At 36.0% G+C, this 17,890-nt stretch overlaps 1 protein-coding gene across 11 annotated transcripts in view; it reads left to right on the top strand.

Annotated features, from left to right (window-relative positions):
- The first annotated feature begins 311 nt into the window (after positions 1-311).
- The window catches only part of ZNF644 (zinc finger protein 644), a 114,815-nt gene continuing 97,236 nt past the window's right edge, over positions 312-17,890 (top strand). The window contains exons 1-2 of one of the 11 annotated variants that reach the window (XM_032637334.1): positions 597-659; positions 1,451-2,055. The gene's annotated coding sequence lies outside the window, so the exon portion shown is untranslated. Of the gene's footprint in view, positions 660-697; positions 961-1,334; positions 2,056-17,890 lie in introns of those variants that run through there. The other 10 variants (XM_032637324.1, XM_032637296.1, XM_032637362.1 and 7 more) reach the window with 10 other exon arrangements.

Below are 17,890 nucleotides of genomic sequence, written 5' to 3'. Positions count from 1 at the left end.
TTAGGGTAGGCTTTTCCGTTAACTGAGATGCTACACTTGATGCTCTGCTTGTCCATCAAGCATCTCCCAACAATTGGTTCCCTTAAGATCCAGAAACCTTCTTCTGCCATTACTCTACAGCTGTGACTGGCAATGTCGAGTCCTTTAGCTGTTTTCCTCAACAGTAGAAAGAAAAGGAACTGTGGCCCTCTCGTGATTGTGGAAATCAAATATGGGTCTGTTCCACCTTAAAGGGCCTAGACTTGCCTAAGTGTTTGGGTCTTGCAGAGTTTGGGCACCACCATATTTGGAGCGTGCCTACTTTGGGGCGGGAACCTCCTTGAGAGTGATTAGGTCAGCGCTGGGGGAGGTGACCTTGTTGGGTTTCTGGCACCCGAGAACAGTGGTGCACTGTTTCTGCTGCACCCTTTGGTGTAATTGGCCCAGACGCTCCACCAGCGCGAAGCCGCCGGAGAGCTCCTCGCTGGCCGCCCCCGCGGCCCGCAGCTCGGTAAGAGGCGGGAAAGCAGCGCGCCTGCGCCGTGGGAACCGGGGCCGAAGGCGAAAAGCGGGGAGCGGAGGGGGGCCGTTGGAGCCGAGTAGCGTACAGAGCGGCGTGTGACGCGGGGACGCCGCGCGCTCCCAACGTCGCCCCGGTTTGACGCACACGGCACCAAACTGTGAGTTTCAGGGGTTATTTGGTCGGATTCGCCGGGGCCTGTGTGGGTTTCGGGCCTCTGGGTTGTGGCGGCGGCGGGACTGAGGGTGGCGGAGGAACTTGGGGGACCTGGCCTTCGGCGCTCGGGCCCGGGGAGCTACGCCCTAGGCTGGGTCCCAACCATCCAAAAGGACGCATTTTGCCGCACAGGCTAAGATGGCGGCGGCGGCCGAGGAGGCGGAGTTGGTGCTACACAAGGAGTCCGGGACCCGGGTTCGGGGAGGCGGCGGCCGCGGCGGCCGCGGGGGGCGGCGGTGCCTGAGGTGAGCGGCGGCCGCCGCCGCGGGGCGGGACTCGGCGGAGGTGGGGAGGGGGGGACTTTTCCACGGCGGCGTCGGAGGATCCGGTAGCGGACACAAAGGGGCTGAGCTGGGCACTAGACTTGGGGGTTTTGTTTAGTCACATGAAGCTGAGCAGCCAGTGAGCAGTAGGGGGAAGGGGCCGAGATCAGGCGGCTTGGGGAGCCTTGCGGTCGCCATTGCAATGCACTGAGTAACGGGGCGGTCCGAGAGCAGCCACCAACCCCTCTCTTTGGGGCTGCTCTGTCTCGGCCAGAAGCGTAGGCTCTGGCGTTAACTGTACACACCCCTCCCCTAACGTGGGACCAGGACCGCAGAGCCCTCCCCTTCCCCTGTTTTGCAAGATCTTATGCCGATAGGTGCCTGGGAAGTAACAGCAAGAGGTAAATCGCTCAAAGTGTTTGGGTTGCCAGGGGCTTGGTGGGTGTCCAGCTAAAGCTTTTTGCTTCTCCAGGTCTGATTCCCTGGCCTTTGTGTCCCTGGGAGCTTAATCTCTGCCAGAGGAAAGCAGGTGTGCTCCACTCCTCCCGTGAACCTGAAGATGAGTTGTCCCAGACCCTTCTCAGTGATTGGAAACTTAGGTGGTGGAACTAACGGTTTCTTGTTACGAGACTTCCACAGACGACTCTCGTGTTGGGATCCATCCATGGTTTAGCAACATTAGTGGAAAACTTTTCTTGAACTGTTTTAAGTAATATTGACATAAATTTAGTTGTTATAAAACTTTTATGTTTAGACTTCATATTTTGTGTGGTCATTAAGAAGTACTCAACGAGGAGAGAAACACAATTGAGAGCCTGAATGATGGTCCTGTTTTGTATACAAGTTAATAAATTCAACAGAAATAACCAAAACACCATCATCTATTCTGGCCAGTCCTAGCTAATGCCAGGCTTGTTGCATCTGGATGATAGATTAGATTTGCCTTAATAATATATTGCCTCTCTGCAGTAGTTTAGTTACATAGTTTTGGTCCCACAAGAAAAAGAGCATTTCAAAAAATAGACAACTCAAATTGCTCAAAGAAAGGAAACCTGCTGTTTGCCTTCAGTCATATGTGTAAGTATCCAGGGAACTAGATGGCAGCAATATTACATCGATAGGTTTTTGTAAGAAAAAAATTATAAAGAAGTTACAGTTTAGTTTAGACATTTTAATAGGTGAAACACGAAGGCTTGACTAGTATTAATGCAGTGATATGTATATTGCTGTTAAAATGGTGGTGTAAGTTTTAGAATTTCTAACAGTTTAAACTTATACTGCACTTACATCTACATCGTACTTGGTATATTTGTAATATTTAAAGTACAAAATTTGGAAACAACTAATGTTTTGGCTAGGTCACATTAACAAATTAAATTACTTGAGGGGTATTTAAGCACATTTATATAACTAGCTTTAGATCCCTGTTCAAATCGAATTTGAACTTTTCAACATTACTTAAAACTTTCATTTTCCTTGTTTTTTCCCAGATTTATGTTTCCCCCCTTTTAGGTTTTCTCCTAATAGAGAATACTCTTGTATTAATGAATAGGAGATATATTAATATCAGCAAAATTATTATTGAATCATATAGTTTTAGTGTAGAAGGAATCTTAGAGAACAACTAGTATTACTCTCTCTTTTTCAATATATTAAGGGCCAGAGATGATTAAGTTAATGGCATGATGGAAAATTGTCTCTCAACTTATACCCCATTGGTCTTTTCATTGGTCACATTGCTGGGATAAGGAGGTGACTATCTGCAGCTAATAATGGTTATAAAACAAAACAAGGGAGTATGCTTGAGAGTACTTGTTATTCAGATACTATTATATTAATGAGAAATTTTGTGACAATAAAACTTTTATTTAACTTGATACGGTAACTTAGTTTTTAAAGTGACTTCCAAAGTGAGAAGTGAAACAAAATCAGTTACAAAATCCAGACATTTCAGATAATTTCAAAGCAATGTTGCTTTTGAATTCTGAGGTTTCCAAAACAATCGACTCAGAGATTTGAAAAACAAAACAGAACAGGTAGCTTGATAAACTTCTTGGAAAGTTTGAAGTAATTGCCATTTCTACTAGTTATTAGATAAGAAATGAGATAGAGGCTTGAAACAGTGATGCTAGTGCATTTCATTTTGTAATAGTGTTTTAGTTGGAAAAATGGACATACCACTTTGCCTCCTGTTAAAAACAACTTGTTAAGACTAACTAGTACTACTGCTGAGTAGTAAATCTGTAACATCTGTTAGGAAATTCAACAAGTAGTAAAATCATTTATGATGGGATCCCACAGTTATCTTTAACTTCTTTAGATATCACGTTTAAAAAAAACAGGTAAATTGTCTTTAGGTTTTAACGTTTTTATGGGTCTTTTAAGGTGCACTTAAATTATTGATTTTTCTAGGAAAGTTGATATATTTCTTAATTTTCAACACTATGTGAGTGGATTTAATTATACTTTGGTTTTGTGATAATTGAGATTACTCCTGGATTCTCTGTATCAATAATTATGAAGTGAGTCTGTCACCTGCAGACCTTAAACTTTTTGCAGGTTTAATTTGTCATTCAAGTTATAAAAGAGGGAGAAGTTTGTTGTGGTTGAATTGAGACTGTATTGGGTAACAGGAGGAGAAAAGGAAGACTCAAGGACAGTTACTTAAAGTGGTGGGGTTACCTGCAACTTAAAAAATTTAAAGAAATCGGTTGTTAGAAAAGATCAGGTTCATCTTTCTCTCACCCCAAATATATTACTAGTGTTTAGGGTTACTTATTTAGACTCTTCTCAGAATGTGATTCTAAAGGAAAGCAGGGGATCTTACTCTTGTGAGAATGCTTTTCTCATGACTGCTTTTTCAGACATATATTAAGGCAACTATAGCTTGTACCAAATGCAGAAATTGGAATGTTGAATTATCCAGCCCTAATTTTTAAAGAACACTAGTTTTAGCAGTTCTTTTTTAATGTTTAAAAAATTTTTAAATTGATAGTCTGTAAAATAAAACATGAGAATAAAGGATGGATACTATAATGTTTTAGATATTCAAATAAGCTCTAATTTTTTTACATTTATTTGTTATTAATCCATCTGGTATAGAGAATGTCTGCTTTGTAGATAGAGAATCTGTAAATATTGAATAGAATTGTGTAGCACTGACTGAAGCAGTTTTAGAAGTGTTGTCTTTTAATTCAGGTTTATTAGGAGGGAATAGCTGCTTTTAATAGTGCAACCCATTTATATCATTGAATTTTGAGAAAACTGAGAATAATCAAACTGATACTAGCACTCGCTCACCCTGCTGGTTGGCTAAAGTATTTCTCTTCTTTCCCCTCTTAAAACAAAACTAAACTAAACTAAACTAAGCTAAAACACCAAACATAAAGGTCACTTGAGACCTAGAAGGTAGAACACCAAGTTCAATTCGTGGTCTTTCTTCAGATAGCTGGAGTCTCCATGAAAAAGGTGTATTATTATTCTCTCTAGGGCCTCAGTTGCTGTACTGTTTAATTTTTTCTTAGATCTGCTGAAGCTGAACTGTGAAGTTACTATCCTCTCTGAATTTACTGGGAACTCTTATGTGATTAGGAGGAGTTAGTATGTTTTTGTTCCTTTAAATTCAAGATAAAAGATCCTTTGACTACTGAGAGATGTTAGTAGTCCTGTGAGATAAACTTTCCAGGAGGAGAAAAGTCAAGGATTTCAAGAGGAGGAAGAGGAGAAAAATGCTAGGGTAGCAGCAACAGCAGTGCATACTTCTCTTGGATGAAGGAAAGCGAGACTGTATTAAGATTAGCGTTTCTAAGAGATTTCCCTTGTACCTCTACTAACGGTTGCCCTAACTCCTCTTCTGTCTGTAAGCTGTAGCCTTCCCATTTCATTTGGGATTCTTGGAACTGTGATTTTGTAGGTAGCTTTGTTTAAAGTATGGATGAGTGATTTGTTCCTTGAAATATGATTCTGTTAGTCTAAAGTGTGATAGAAGTGAAGTTGGTTAGAGTGATAAATAATGTTTTAGCTATTAAGCTTTTTAGAATGTATATCATTCATTGAAATTGAAAATACAGTTTTATTTTGTTTAATTGAAATATAGTTGATATACAATATTATTTTAGTTTCAGGTGTACAACTTAGTGATCAACATTTAAATACATATGGAATGATCACCAGGATAAGTCTAGTAACCATCAGACCCCATACAGAGTTATTATAATATTATTGACCATATTTCTTATGCTGTATATTATATTACCTCCCCATGACTTACTTATTTTAAAATTGGAAGTCTGTACCTCTTTTTTTTTTTTATTTTTTTTATTTTTTATTTTTTGTAAGTCTGTACCTCTTAATTCCTTTCACCTATTTTGCCCATGCCCCTCCCCATTCTGGCAACCATCCCGTTTGTTCTCTGTATCTATGGGAAAATACAGCTTTTAAAAGACTGTACAAAGTTAGGAAACTAATTATGTTGTGAGTCAAAAGGACAATTTCAAATTAGAAAGCACCTAATAAAGTGTTGGGATTAAAGTTCAGTTTGCAAACCATATTTACCTGTATTATATCAGTTATTTATCTAATATTTATGAAGGTTGAACATTTTTATCCTTTCTTCCAGAGTATTTATCCTTTTACTTGAAAGCATAATATCTTTTCATCAGTTTCTTGAAGAAGATGTCAAACATAACTAGTATTTTCAAAACACCAATTACTGGGGAGGGGGATGGTTCCTAATTATTGTTGAATAGTTTGTGCAGGATGGGAGGATAAGGTTTAAAAAGTGTAAGCCTTGAAGTAAAACTGGTGGGGTTAAGATCTAGCTGTGTGAGCACTAGGCAAGTAGATTTAACAATAAGAAATCTTCATAGAGATTTAGGTTTATATTACATAATTCATGTAGTAAAGTCCTTAGCTTTCTGATATGTAACGAATGCTGAGTAAATGTTAGCTGTTAGAATAATAGTTATTATTATTATCATCATTGTTTAATTTTGTTTCCTACAGTAACGTGAAATTTTCACCTGTGAGTGATCTGAAGTTGTATACTTTTTCTAACGTTCCATTTTGAGGCCCATATCTACAAAGGAAGTAAGAGACAGTCATCAAAGTGTGGCATCTCCAGTTCTAGCAGCTAAAGCTATAACCAGGGTCAATATTTCGGGAACACATTCTCTTTTATGGCTGTCAGCTAATGATGATGATGATAATAATACATTTGGGAGTGAGTGCATTTGAGTGAAGGGCTTTCCCAACCCGTGGGTTGGTTTGCTTCATTACAACATCCTCAATTTCTTCACTCCCCTTTAAATTCTTGACCATGAGGATGGTGGTGACCATTAGTAGAGAGAAGCGGGTGAGTGGCTATGTGTATTTGTATATAAAGTACACAGAAACCCCAGATGAGAGTGAGGAGTGGCTTCAGCAGAAGCTAGATTGAGGAGAAGAATGTTATCTTTTCATTACTTAGTCTGAGTCAGGGGAATTTCCTCAAACAGCATTTCCTTTTGCTGTTTTCCTCTCTACGCTTCTCTTTGTTTTGTATATATCTGTGCCGGTATAGTCTTAAACTTATTTCCCACTTTAAGTTTTTCTTGTACCACCTACCTTCCCCACCACAAACACAAATTTTAAACTTTAAAAGAAACTATAAAAGGCAGTTAGTAAAAGTACTTTTAAGTTCACATGAGGAGGGGGTGTGAGTATGAAATATTAGAAGTTTAATATTTGTTGAAAAAATATTTTCAATGGTTTGGAAAAGGAAGTGGGGGGAAGTCACCGATAATGTTTTCACCATTATATAATCATTAGTATTAAAGGAAAGGGAGATGAGACTGACATCATTAATTAAGCATCTAGTATGTATTCCTTATAATTACGCTGTGATATATATATATTCCCATTTCATATGCAGGAAAACATACTCAGACTTGGGTCACGTAGATAGTAAATAGTAGAGCAGCCAAGTTTCAACCTAGGCATATCTTGATTCTACAGATGAGACCTTTCTATTCTGCCTTTCTTTCTGTATATCTACGTTTTTACCTTATACAGTTGTAAGTTTTGTCTCCTCCTTATGAAACGTAACATTATAGAAGTGTTTTTCTGCATACCCTTATTTCAAGTGGTGTCTTATTGCCTGCATTGTTTATTCATGCCACCATATAAAGGTTCTTTGTCTTGGCTGCTGGACATTGATACAGTGATATTGGTCAAAATAGAAGCTGCTTATTTCTTTACTCAGTGACTAAGATGAAAAATAATTAATTAGAAAAAATACTCTAATATTTTAGGGTATTAAAATACTCATTTTAATAATAAAAGTATTAATAAGAAGTAATACTCTCTGGGATTAGAAATTCTACGAGTTTAATACTACTGTCTCTCCTTTCTGGCGAGACATTTAACTCAAAATGGATATATGTAAAATGTAGGTGACATTTTCAGTTTATAGCCATATGAAAACAGAAGTTTTAAAATATTTTTACACTTTGAAATGTCTTAAGCTTCCTTGTTAAAAACCTTGAAAGTTGATATTAAAATTAAATAGGTACTTAAATCAACTGTTTAGTTATTATTAATAATTCTTAATGTAATAATCTTTAATATATAAAAAGAGAAAAGCTTAATATTGAATATCTTACCCTCGTATTGGGTGGGGGTCGTATATTAAAAGATAATTTGTGGGACATTTATAAATCGCTTGTATAGGTCAGCACTGCCGAGTAGAAATATGTTGAGCCACAATGTGATTTAAATATTTTCATAGCCACATTAAAAAATAAAAAGAAATAAGTAAAATTAATGTTAACTTCATTTTATTTAACCTGGTATATCCAAAATATTACCATTTCAACATGTACACATTGAGATACTTGCCGTTCTTTTTTTTCACACCAAGTCTTCAAAATCCAGTGTGTATTACATACTTAAAGCATATCTCAGTTCAGACTAGCCAGACTTCAAGTGCTCATTAATCACAGATTGGGCAGTGCAGATATAGACAGTAAGTTCTATACAAGTATGGAGAAAGGGTAAAGTAGAAATTGAACTGAGTCTTAAAGGATAGTTGAGAAAAGAGTATGCTGGGGAAGAACATTCCCAGAAAGAAGTGATGGGAATTAAAGTAGGAGACATTATTAGAAACCAGATAATAGAGTGGCTTGAATCCAGCTTAGGGAATTTGGTTTCTACGTGTGTGTGTGTGTGTGTGTGTGTGTGTGTGTGTGTGTGTGTTGGATAAATGCTGGAGGGTCTTGCACATGAGCACTTGATGAATATTGAATTAACATTTAAGTGAATTAATATGAGGCAGAATAAGAAAAATGCTGGCAGAATACTAACAAAGCCTTGTGGGTCTTATAAGGGGAAAGAGTTGCGTTTAGGGAATATTGGTGTTCTGTGATTAGAAATATGATAGAGAATGATGAAAAAGGATGAGAATTGAGAAAAGCTTTTTAGATTTTACCGTTATTGGTGACTTGTTGTTAAATGTTTTATTTATATATAATTTACATATATTGAAGTGCACAACGTTTATATGAGTACAACTCAGTGAAATGCCACAAATAAATATACCCAGGTAACTTCAACCCAGATCAAGATACATAACATTTTCTTCACTGAAAAAGGTGCCTTGTGCCCCTTCTTATTAATTCTTTCTCAAAGAAGTAAGCATATTCTGATCTCCATCATCTTAAATAGTTTTGGCTTATTCTTGAACTTGCTTATGGCATATTTGCCCTTTCCAAGGGTAGTGAGAGTTGACGCCTGAATTTGTCTCTTTCTTTTCTGTCATTGTTGTTGGATGAATTTGGAGGTAAATCAGATGATAAGTAGTTGGTACTGTGGCCCTGCTTTTTTTTTCCAGTGTGATATATACCAACATCAGAGAGATATTTCTTAGTTTTCATTAATAGTAACTTTTTAGAGGTTAGTTTTAATGACCAGAAAATTTGTTTAGAATGCAGGGGTTTGAATTGCTTCCATAGATACCATAGTTGTCTGGCTTGCTTTCATTACAGTATTCTCTAGGCATATAGCCAAGAAGTAGGTAGAAGAGATCTTGGATTGCCTCCTTATATAGCTGCTTTTTGGAACGTCTTTATTAAGTAGCTTCTAGGCATTATGTAAGTTAGCTTTCAGGCATTTCAGATTACTTAATAAGGTATTTGAGTATTTCTGATTGTGATTGTAGGGGGAGGAATAAATTGGTGCACTTTTGTTTACAGGTAAGTATCCACTCTCAACCAGGAAGATTTTGCCATTTATGTGTAAAGAATGAGAATGCTCCTTTAAGGACAGTTGCACAAAAGTTTGAATGGTTAAAATCCATGAAGGACACTTTGTAAATGGATCTGCAATGGAATTATTGATCATGATTTTTTTCTTGTAGTGCTTGAGTCATTTTTTTCCAAATGGGATTAATGGTTACAGCATTGTTTTTCATAACTATTGAGCACTGGAAGCCTTATTGTAGTGTAACAATTGGTGCTTTTGGGAGAAAGATTTTTTTCTGAAATATGTATCACTTACAATAAAGTTGTTAAAAGTACATAACAATGAAAATATGTATCATCACATTCCAGTATGCCAAGTTTTGAGGAATATGTTTTGTAAACTGTGCAGAAGTGGACATGAAAATACTTTCTAATTAATGTTTGAATTGTGAATGTTTTTGAGCTTATGAATGAAAGTATTTATATGAAGTTTTGTTTTTTGGAATTTGTACCAAGTTTGCTTAATATACTCTTGCTCCAAGAATTTTAATTGTTGTCTTGAAGAAATAAAACCTCATCTGTGAACTTTTATTATGTAGGTTTTGTATTTGTGAAGTATAGAAGGCCAAAGTAAAATTGATTAGATTAGACATTGAAAAAGTTTATTATCTATAAAATATTAAGACTTTATATAATAGCTTTTTTGGGCTAGAGTTAGAATATTACAAACAAAACAATTAGCATGTTATTATAGCTTTAAGACCTGAATTCTGTGTGTAGAAAAAAAAATATTTAAGGGTATGTTCTATGTTTTTGTGTTGTTTTGAAAAAATGAATGTTATATTTGAATTTTCTTTGGGGAGATTTAATTTTTTTGTATTCAGGAAAACCTTGTTTCCGTGGTTGTATTTCTCCCAACCTTCACTTGTTTTAACTGGGTTAATTATTATACACAATTCATTTAGTACCACACTAGGGTAAGACTGCAGATACATAGAGCAAATGATGTGGTTCCTGCTCCAAAGAGGTCATTATCTAAGATACAACTTAACTTAAAGAGTGCTTAATAATGAAATATTTGAATTACTGGACTGACACAAAATCATATGAACAGTATAAAGTAAGACTGGAAAAGATTCTTGGGAAAAATACTTTTTAATCTAGATTTTGAAGAAGTGTTATGTAAAGATTGGTGGAGAGGGTAGGGAGTATCAGCTAGGGGGAGGGTATGTTAAAAAGTACAGAGATGGATCTTGTGGAATACAAGCATTTTCCTTGTTTGAAGTAGCATCTATTTTAAATGAATGTAATGAAAAATAAAGCTTATAAAGTTGTGGCCTGAGCTGGAGGAATCTAAAAAAGTTTGGATTAGAAATAAGGAATTCTACTAAAGGCCATTGAACCGAAATACATGAAGGAAAATGAGAAAGATCAGCAGCCAGATATAACATGATTAGGGAAGCGATTGAAGTGAGTAAGGTCAGTTAGAGGTTATCAGCTTGGTGAATGGCGGGGAGGGTATATTAGGAATAAGAACGGGTAGTTTTAAAATAAAATGGGCGAAAAATGTGGCTCCTAAGTTTGTAGTGCAAAGTTAAAATAAGAATGGAACCATTTTATTATCTTCTGGTATTGAAAATAAACTTACTTGGAGACACAGTTTGCAAGTAAGTTATTAATACCAATTGAGGTATTATTGTACATTTGCCTTATCCTATAAAAAAAACTTACGAACTTTTTAAAAAACCTTTGATTTGAAAACTAAGTAAAACCCAAGAAAGTTTTGCTATAGTGGTATTTTCTGAATTGCTAGTACTTTCAACTAAAAAACTATTTGAGATGAATAGTAAGAGCTTGTAATTGTATTGCTGTATTTGGACTTATAATAGTACCTTTAAGCCACGGTTTAAGAGACATTCTAATTGGTATGGGAGTTGGTATGAAAACAAAAGATAACAAAAATTAATACCTGGACTACCAGTGTTTAAATTGTAAAAAAATAGATATTGTTTTAAAAATTGGGGACAGTTGAGAACACACTGCTTTTATGAGGGGGATCCCTAAAATGTAGTTCCCTCTGGGATATTTAAGATGTAATATGTTTGTCTTTACTGGAGTTTTTAAGAGTTCTTAAATTGAATGTATATATACTGTTATCTTACAATGAATACCACTATTCTTAAAATGGAATTAGAAAATATGAAAAAATTATAAAAGTAATATAATTTTAAAAGTATTTTTCTGCCTTTTTTAGAGTTAGTAAATAGAACAGAGTTTAGGAGTTAATAGAGTCTTGGAGTTTTAAGACAGTATGTTAGTCTTATAACAAGCTTATATTTTAACCACTCTCACAGTTAGTATAGACTTAACTTTGGTTAGTAAAGAAGTTAGTGCGGTTTCTGGCACCATGGTAAAATAGGGAGGTACATTTGACTCCATCCAAGTTACCTGTGGAGGCAAATCAGCTAAAGCAAAAGAGAATAGGTTGTCCCCTACCATGGGTGGGAAAAAGATTTCATCCACCTCTCTGAAATTTGGGGTTTCTATGTAGATAGAGTGGGTGAGAATAGATGACAGCAGAACAATCTACTGTTCCTTGATTATTGGATGAACTGGTGGTTTGGGAATAGGAAGCTTGCTTGAAAGCCCTGCCCTAACCTCTTTCTTAAATAGTTCCCTATTTATACTTTTTTGTGGCTGCAAACTTACTGGAAATAGACCTATCCTCACCTGTGTTCACTGCCATGGGTCTCTGCATGCTGAAAAGCCATGAAAAATCACTGCATAAAATAAGGAGAGGCAACAGTTTAAATGGGTTGGAAACTAGGAAACCAAATTGACTATTCCATATATATTGATCCAACTGAAACAGCTCATACAGTAAAGGAGGAGATAGAGGTAACCGTCAGCGGCTGTGGTGGAAACAAAAGTCTTATGCAATGAAACTGAATGTCTTAATGGTGGCATTGCCATCAACAGTGATACAGATGGCTTCCTAAGTAGGTGTCCTTTGGTGTGACGTTGCTCGCCTAATCATCTCCTGGTTTATCTCATTTTTCCAAGCCTTATTCACCAACTTTCCTGTCAAATTTGATTACCCAGTACCCTTCTAACAGCTTTTTCTTAAATTAATTGGAATTGATTTCTTTCCCACTCTCCTCCCCTTTTACAAATTGAATTAAAAATTCTTGATATGTGGTTTTATAAAAGTTCTATCTAAGTAAAAATAACAAATGTTTGAAATAAAGAAATGGCAAAAATGATACTAAAACTTGCAAGTTTCATTCATATCAAGCAAAGGCTAAAACTTTTCTAGGCCAAAACCTTTGAATGAGAAAAAGGAATTTTTTAATTAATAAAAAATTAGGACCACTAAGCAATATTAGGCTTGAGCTTTTGTGTGATGAACTCAGAGCACTGAAACATATGAAGTAGAGTTTCTTTAGAGAAATTGGTAACATCAGTCTTTTCAGGAGACTAACTCTCAGATTTTAATAGATCAAGTAAACAAAAAGGCTATAAAGATTTGAATAACAATATGCTTTATTTAATAGGTGTATGTCAAACTTTGTTCCCAATAAAGAAATCACATTTTTTTTCAATTTATGTGAATTAAAAAATTTTTTTAAATGTCTTGGGCTTGAGAATTTGAAATTTTAATAAGAGAAATTATATAGGTCAATATTTTTTGACTACAGTATAGAAAAGCTAGATGTTAAAGCCAAAATGATCGTAACTACTTGGACGATTAAAACTGTATCCTACTGGAACTTGAGCCTAAATTTCATACTATTTAAAAAGGAACAACAGTGAAGACATGACACATCAAAACTGATGAGATGAATATCTTTTTAAACATGGTGGATTAAATAACCATTTACTTTGATATCAAACCCCTACTAGAATTATAGTAATTTTTTTTTTAATCATAGGCTGTCAAGGACAAAGAAAACTGGAAATTTGATCACAGAAGTAAAACTTTGGAAGCTGGAAAGCAACAACTTCGTAGCTCTACTTTCTACTCAACTTTCTACTTTCAGTGGGGAAGGCCTAGAATGGTCTACAATTATGCTGTTGAACCCTGGGGTACTTCAGGAATTTAGTGGCTACAGGTTCCTTGAAAGAATTGTCTAAGAGTTAATAACAAGTTAACAACACTCATGGTGCCAAGAAACTTTATCGAAGTTTCTTTTCTGATATTCAAAGGGAAAATCTCTGTTCTTGAGCAGTAGGCAAGCTCAGGTTAAGGGTGTCTGTCATACTCAAAAACAGAGAATTGAGTAGAAATTTACATGTTGAACTGGGAATCATCCACAGTCTCTTTTTTCTCCTAGTTCTGAGAATACTAGGTATCAGACTTCTTCCCCCAGATGTGAGATTGGAAGATTCATCCTGCTGTAGCAAACTGATTATCAGGAAAAAAGACCAACAGATAATAATAGATAAGGATCCACTAGGGAAATCATCAGGCTGATCATCTCACACTGACACCTACCCATTAACACAGAACTTCAAGGCAACTTTTTTAAAAAAAGATTCTTTACCATTATAGTTTATCACAAGATACTGGATATAGTTCCCCATGCTACACAGTAAGACCCTGTTGTTTATCCATGCCATACACAGCAGCCTGCCTCTGCCAATCCCAAACTCCCAGTCTATCCCTCCCCTGACCCCAGCCGCAACCCATAAGTTTGTTTTCTGTGTTTATGGGACTGTTTGTATTTTGTAAATAAGTTCATTTGTATCATATTTTAGATTCCCCATACAAGTGATGTCATATGGTATTTGTCCTTCTCTGATTTACTTCACTTAGTATGATAATCTCTAGGTTCATCAACTAGACAACTTTTAGGTGTTTCATTTTAAAATATGAGATTAAGGATCATTAAACATTTTAGGATAACCACAATAAGAAAGAGAAGAAGGAAACAGAAACTTTCTATTAAGTTTTAAAACTTTCTATTTAAGGTTTAAAAGAAAACTTTAAAAAGTTACTGATATCTTTGCAAGTGAGGGGATAATTGTATCTTTGAAATAAGAAAGGATGCTATAAAACAGTCCTCAGAAAAAAAAGACAGTCTTTTTCTTAGACATTTAGAATATGGAATACTTAATAGAAGAGTTAGAAATTTAGGATGTTAAATTTCTAGTTGAAGGTTAGAAGATAAAATTGAGAATATCTTCCACAAAGTAAGACAAAAGAGATGTAAAGTAGGAGAAGATAAAATTAGAGGATCACTCTTGGCAAGTTCAACATGTGAAAAATCAGAATTACAGAATGGGAGGAAATGGATGGAAGCAATTATTTTTAAATAATTGAACAAAAATCTTGAGTTTCCACATGAAAAGGACTCATAGCATGCACAGCATGGTGACTGGAAAAAAAAAAAAGAACCATAACAAGGTACATCATGATGGAATTTCAGACACCACACCAGAAATAAAGGGAAGATCCTAAAAGCTTTTGGTTATGGAGCATATAAAAGATTAGGAATCAGTAACATTGGATTATTATTAATATTAATGTTATTAATATTATTTCAATCAATAATGAAATAATGCCTCAGAATCCTGAAGGAAAGTTATTTCCAAACTACTAATTCTGTACCTTCCCAAGCTGTCAAATGTGGGAGTAGGCTAAAAGTATGAAACATGAGGTTGTTAGAATATTTACTTCAAATGTACTGTATCTCAGGAAGTTAGTAGAGTACATGGGCTCTATCGGAACGATTGGGTAAATCAAAAAAAAGGAGGGATCCAGGAAACAGGATTTAGTACAGGAGAAAATGATGATTGTGCAGGGAGATGCAAGAAATGTGGCTGTGCAGCAGGTCTGAAGAATAATCAGTTCCTGAGGAGGACAAAGGGATCTAGATGGTATGTCTTCCGAAAATACACACACAAGATATAGAAAGGATTTTTGTGACTTTATTCGTAAGGGATATTTATCTGTAGTTTTATTTTCGTGTGTATGAGAAGGATTGGTGTCAATTCTTTAAACGTTTGGTTTAAAGGTAGATTTTACCAGAGAAGCCATCTAGTCCTGGCTTTCCTTTTGGGGAGTTTTTTCATTACTTACTCAATCTCTTGTTATCGATCTATTCAAGATTTTCTGTGTCTTTTTTTTTTTTTGCGGTACGAGGGCCTCTCACTGTCATGGCCTCTCCCGTTGCGGAGCACAGGCTCTGGATGCGCAGGCTCAGCGGCCATGGCTCAGGGGCCCAGCCGCTCCGCGGCACGTGGGATCTTCCCGGACAGCGGCACGAACCTGTGTCCCCTGCATCGGCAGGCGGACTCTCAACCACTGCGCCACCAGGGAAGCCCTCCTGTGTCTTCTTGAATCAGTTCTGGTAGTTTGGTTTTTTTCCTAGGAGTTTGTCCATTTCTTTTAGATTTCTTTTTTTTTTTTTTTTTAATTCGTTGCCATTCAGTTGTACGCTTCCCTTATAATTTTTTGTTTCCTATTATAAAGCCAGTATTAAAACCGTTTTCATTCATGATTGTAATACACCTTGAGATATTTTAGGTTTGGTTCCAGACCACCACAATAAAGTGAGTCACATGAACTTTTTGGTTTCCCAGTGCATATAAAAGTTATGTTTACACTATTCTGAAGTCCATTAAGTGTGCAACAGCATTGTGTCTTAAAAACAGTGTCCATACCTTAGTTTAAAAAACTCTATTATTAAAAAATGCTGACCATCATCTGAGGCTTCATCAAGTTGTAATCTTTTTGCTGGTGGAGGGTCTTGCCTCAGTGTGGACGACTGCTGACTGATCAGGGTGGTGGATGCTGAAGGTTGGGGTGACTGTGACAACTCGTAAAACAAGCCAACGGTGAAGCTTGCCGCATCGATTTACTCTCCCTCTCACTTGAACACTTAGAGGCCACTGTAGGGTTATTAATTGGCCTAATTTCAATATTGTTGTGTCTTAGGGAATAGGGAGACCTGAGAAGAGGGAGAGAGGTGGGAGAACAATCAGTCAGTGGAGCTGTCAGAACACACAATATTTATTAAGTTCACCATCTTATGTGAGCATGGTTTGTGGTGCCCCCAAACAGTTACAATAGTAACATCAAAGATGACTGATCACTGATCACCATAACAAATGTAATAATGATGAAAAAGTTTGAAATGTTGTAAGAATTACCAAAATGTGACACACAGACACAAAGTGAGTAAATACTATTTAAAAAATGGTGCTGATAGACTTGCTTGATGCAGGGTCACACAAATCTTCAGTTTGTTAAAAAAAACACAGTAACTGCGAAGCTCAATAAAACAAGGTATGCTTGTAATTTGTCTTTTTTTTTTGGTCAGTAGCTAGCTGAAGGTTTGTCAATTTTGTTGATATTTTCAAAGAACCAATTTTTGGCTTCATTGATTTTTCTTTATTTTTTAAAAAAATTCTGTTTCATTTCTGCTGTAATCTTTATTATTTCCTTCCTTCTGTCTGCTTTGGGTTTAATTTGCTCTTTTTCTGCTTCCTTAGGATGGATGGTTAGGTTATTGATTTGATATCTTTTAAAGTAGGCATATATAGCTATAAATTTCCCTTTAAACACTGCTTCCACTTCATCCCACCAGTTTTACTGTGTTGTGTTTTTGTTTTCATCTCAACATATTATATAATTTCTCATGTGATTTCTTCTTTGATCTAATGAATATTTAGGAGTTTATTGCTTAATTTCCACATATTTGTTACTTTTCCAAATTTTCTTCTGTTTTTAATGTCAAGTTTCATTCCATTATGGTTGGAGAACATACTTCATATGATTTGATTTCTTTTAAATGTGTTGAGGCTTGTTTTATGGCTTAACGTATGGTCTATATTGGAGAATTATCCATGTGCACTTGAGAAGAAAGTGTGTTCTGCTCTCCTCGAGTATTCTGTAGCTATCTGTTAGGTCTAGTTAGTTTGTAGTGTTCAAGTCTTTTATTTTCTTGTTGGTCTTTCTGTCTGGTTCTATCCGTTATTGAAAGTGAGGCATGTAAGTCTCCAACTATGTTTGTTTTTGTCTGTTTCTCCTTTCAATTCTGTAAGTTTCTGCTTCATATATTTTGAGGCATTGTTGTTAGGGATATATATGTTTATATAGTTCATCCATAATTTTTAATGAATTGACCCTTTTATTATACAATGTCTTTCTTTGTTTCTAGTAATGATTTTTTTCTTAATATCTTATATCTGATAAGAATATAGCCACTCTAGCTGTCTTTTGGTTATTGTTTGCATTGTGCATCTTTTTCTATCCTTTCACTTTAAATTTACTTGACTCTAAAGTGTCTTTGAATCTGAAGTATGTCTCTTGTAAGCAGCATATAGTTAGATTGTGTTCTTTTACCCATTCTGCCAAATCTCTGCTTTTTGACTGGGATGCCCAATTAATTTGCATTTAATATAATTACTGATAAGGTAGATTTTATGTCTTCCCTTTTGCTGTTTCCTATATGTCTTAAGATTTTTTTTCTGTTGTTGTTCCTTTATTCCTCTATTATTGTCTTCCTTTGTGCTATTATTGTCATGCACATTGTCTTTCTATGTCTTTTAAATCCAATAGGAGAAAAAAAGAGTCAAAAATTTTTAAATGACAGTGTCTTTTTTTTTTTTTTTTTTTTTTTGCGGTACGCGGGCCTCTCACTGTTGTGGCCGCTCCCGTTGCGGAGCACAGGCTCCGGACGCGCAGGTTC

This window comes from Phocoena sinus, chromosome 1 (genome assembly GCF_008692025.1).
Source record: "Phocoena sinus isolate mPhoSin1 chromosome 1, mPhoSin1.pri, whole genome shotgun sequence".
Lineage (NCBI taxonomy): Eukaryota > Metazoa > Chordata > Mammalia > Artiodactyla > Phocoenidae > Phocoena > Phocoena sinus.
The sequence above is the reverse complement of the archived record's forward strand: the minus strand, read 5'-3'. Positions and strand labels throughout refer to the sequence as shown.